The sequence below is a fragment of the Poecilia formosa genome, unplaced genomic scaffold (assembly GCF_000485575.1).
Source record: "Poecilia formosa unplaced genomic scaffold, Poecilia_formosa-5.1.2 Scaffold68, whole genome shotgun sequence".
NCBI lineage: Eukaryota > Metazoa > Chordata > Actinopteri > Cyprinodontiformes > Poeciliidae > Poecilia > Poecilia formosa.
In genome coordinates, this window is record NW_006800007.1 from 1,328,711 (window position 1) to 1,332,652 (window position 3,942).

Genomic DNA, 3,942 nt, shown 5'->3' on the forward strand with positions numbered 1-3,942 from the left:
TCAGCATTCTGAGCATCTGCTGGTGAAACTCTATCCAACTGTTTCAACTAGCATTAGCATCTACAATGCAGGTTCATAACACTTGGAATATATTAGCCAACAAGTATTGCTCTCTAAACAGTCTTTGCGACATAAATACTGCACACGCGGATATATTCGGGTACATATTTGCGATATATTGTGCAGATGTACCTTGTTACCATGGTAATGGATCTATGTGAGACATTATCCACCCCAACCTTTAGTAATCCTCCTGTAAGTCATTAATCCTGTTTGGTTGATATAGTTGGAAAACTTTACGTTGACACTTTGTGACTAAATAACTGAAAAAACGGCTTGTCTGTTTTTCACATAACATATCTGATGGTGGGAAAGAGAAAAAAAAACCCAGAAGCACTAGAGGATTTATGAGCAGTTTGTTTTTATATCTGCTCTGAGGATATATTGATCTTTCCACGCTCGTCCTGTGGCAGATAACATCCAGTCCCTCGTTCTGCGTTTATTTATTCCTGAAACGATTATTCTTTGACTCTGCATCTATCAAAAGGTGTCAATTTGAGTCTGAGATAAATGTATTTAAACAAATCAGCATAAAACCCGACTCTGTTAAACTTTCAGTAAATAAATACAAACTATATCAAAAAAGGAGGGTTTGTTTAACCCTGATAAACCACCACTAACTACAGAGGTTCTCCTAAAATACCACATGGACACATGTTTTGTACTGATTGTGAAACAAATGAGCCACATTTTTACATCCACCGTCACAACAGACAACAATTGTCGACTCTGAAAGCCAGACCTCTATAAAACTCACTTTCTTCTCCAACAGAGTTATTAATAACGCCGCTAAAACGACATTAACCTCTGTATTTTCATACCTGTCACTTGTCCCGCACCTTCACGCTGTCAGCAGCATCCTCAGGGCGCAGACATCTTGGATAAAAGCGGACTGCCTGCTGCTCCGCGGTCACAGCGCTGCCCCCTGCTGGCACGGAGGAGCAACTGCAGCAACCGGGAAAAAAATAAACTGGATTTGTTTTCTGTTTTAAGAGGCTTGCAGCTATAAGGGAATGAATAAAAATGATATTTATTCGTAAAAATATGTTTTTACAGAGAAGCATGACCAAATCCAGCATTTTAATGTTTGGATGGACAAAGACATACTCAAAAAGACAACGTAAATCAGGGGCCTGAATACAAATCAATTCAAGGGTTATGAATGCTTTGGAAAAGCAATTTACAGTGCCTATTAAAATGTATTCACACTCTTCTGTGCTTTACTAATTTTATTGCTTTTACAAATCAATCCTATAACGTTTTCGACAAAACTTCTGAATTCTACAAAAATAATGAAAATTAAGTAAAAATGTGTAACATAAAATAAGTTATTTCATCAATATTCACCCCCTTCAAGTCAGTATTTAGTAGATGTACCTGTGGTTGCAGTCACAGCAGTGACCATTTCTGTGACTTGGATGCTAGTTGTCTCACTTGCAAATGGACACAAATTGTCCTCCAAGATTTCACCTTGACATTTAAAGGGTTTTTTTGTGATTTCTTTGGTAAAAAAAAAGAGCCAAATTTTGTTGATTATGACTGATTTGTAAAAGTAGTAATAAAAGAGTGAAAACTTTCTATAGGCACTATGTTTCTTTTTAAAACGGTCACAAAGTTTCTCATTCAAACCAAAAGAACATCAACCAGATATAACATAAAACCATGATTTAAATAAAACAGTGAAATTAGATTATTTTTTATCTAAAGCTTTTATATAATTTACAGAAACTGATCTTCACTACAGAAGAAAACATTTCCTGAACAAACATGTAAAGCGATCTTAGAGCGACACAACATCACTCATAATAAATTAATCTTACAAAAATGAATATCTCCAATCCATTTATATTTTGTGTGGTTTTGAGCAGCGCTGCTTGAAATCTAATAGTGCATCTTCACTCAAAAGACACCCACACAACACTGCTAGTTTCTACATTTGTAAATGACACTGCCTCACAGGCACAGCCGGCCAAATTGGGTGGAATCCATTACACTGTGACACAATTCCTAGAAAACATTGTGTTGTTTTTGTTCTTGCAGCAAACACTCCCTTTATGTTCCCAGAATTATGTGAACAAAGAATGCTGCAGCAATGTCTAAAGATAGTCAACTAGGAGGGTTCAAGGAGCTGAAAAGATATGAATGCAGTAGTTTGTTGGAAATATTGCACAAAAAAAAACAAAAAAAAAAGTTAATTTCTTAGATTTTCTTTTCCTTTTGTACAGTCAAGTTTAACTGGGGGCGGTATATGCTCACAGTTACATTTAAATAAAGAAAACATTACAGTAATTAAACATGCACTAATTAAATATTCAACATTAATTTGTCAAATTTGGGTATCAAGCTCATGACAGAAACCTGGAAGCTGTCAAATCAAAATGGATGCCAAAAAGTCACCCATAGCCTCAAACGGTCAATATTATCGATTATATTTTATTTTAAATATCTGAAATACTGCCCGACATGACCTTTTCTGATTTATCTATATTTTTCACTCCACACCATTTTTTAAAATATTTTTAAGCAGCTATGAGGCAATGTGGCAAAACCTGAAACTGCTGAGCAAGTCACTCAATAGGTTGTTGCTAGGTAACCAAAGACAGAGTGAGTTGCTAGGTAACCAAAGAGTGAGTGAGTTGATTCCATGTCAGTAACTGATAAAAAAAAAAATCATTAAAAATTGAAAAATGACATAATCAGATAGGCCAAAAATATAAAAATATGTGGAAATTTATATATCTTAAAGATCAAAATCAAAATAATTAATGTAAATAACAATTGCAAAGTAACATCAGGCAAAATATATTTATTTTTCAAATCAGTTTCTTTCAAAGTAAAACACACACACAGCAGATGTGTGTGTGTGTGTGTAAAGAGCTAAATTAGGGCCATAAAGTTTGTTTGAAAGAAAAAAAAACTGAAATAAAAATAAAAACAAACGTAGATCCGAAAAGTAGCTTTGAACTTTTTTTCCCACTTTCAGTGTTTTTCAAATTCAATATTTTTTTAGTTTCAAATAGCCGTTGTTCTAAAAGTCCCAGTCTGAAGGAGTTTTTAATCAGCTAAAATCAGTCTTTGCAGATCACTCTCATTTAAGTTTTTTCATTATTTTAAATATCTGAAATACTGCCAGACATGACCTTTTCTGATTTATCTATATTTTGACACCTGGTCGCCATAGAAACGACGTCCATGGACGCCCTGAAGCTTTCTACACATCAGCTGAAGTTTTCTTCATGACGACTTGGTAAGTGATTTATTTGGGTGTAATGTCCCTCGCAGCAACATTCTTACCAGTGAAGCTGTTGTGATGCAAAGTGAGGATGACGGTTTTGTTTTTCTTTCAGTAACCGTGATGGGCGACAAAGATGGCGGCAGCGACTCGAGTGACCGGTTTGATTCCCGTTCCTTAAATCAGGACGTTTGAGTGGCGTAAAGTCTGTGTGCGCACAGCTGCGGAGCCGAGGAGTCACAAAGGAGAAATGATTTTCTTCCTCTGTGGTTTTTTAATAATAGCCATTTGTTTGCAGATGTCGCTTGTGCGTCAGATTTACTGGAATCCAGAAACAGAACTTTTATAAGTAAATAAGCAACAAAAAAGGAATTACGTGAAATTTTTAATATGTTAAAATTGATGTAATTAATAAAAATGAACATGTTAATGTCATGACCATAACTAAAACAAAATTCTCTTTAGATTTTCACCCAACATTTACAACAAATACTGATCGTCTATTTAAAAAAAAAGAAGAAAAATCATTTAAAAAATAATCATTTTGTGTTGCATTTGTAGCTCCCTTGGAAAAGAGGATTTAATCTCAACTGGTTTTTATCCTTGTAAAATAAAGGTTAAATAGAAAAGGAAAACAGACATAAACAATA

General features: G+C 34.6%; 1 protein-coding gene across 1 annotated transcript in view; it reads right to left on the reverse strand.

The window, feature by feature from the left end:
• The window catches only part of mrpl11 (mitochondrial ribosomal protein L11), an 80,167-nt gene extending 79,184 nt beyond the window's left edge, over window positions 1-983 (reverse strand). The window contains exon 1 of the mRNA XM_007555083.2: window positions 882-983. The gene's annotated coding sequence lies outside the window, so the exon portion shown is untranslated. The remainder of the gene's footprint in view (window positions 1-881) is intronic.
• Between the last annotated feature and the right edge of the window lie 2,959 nt (window positions 984-3,942).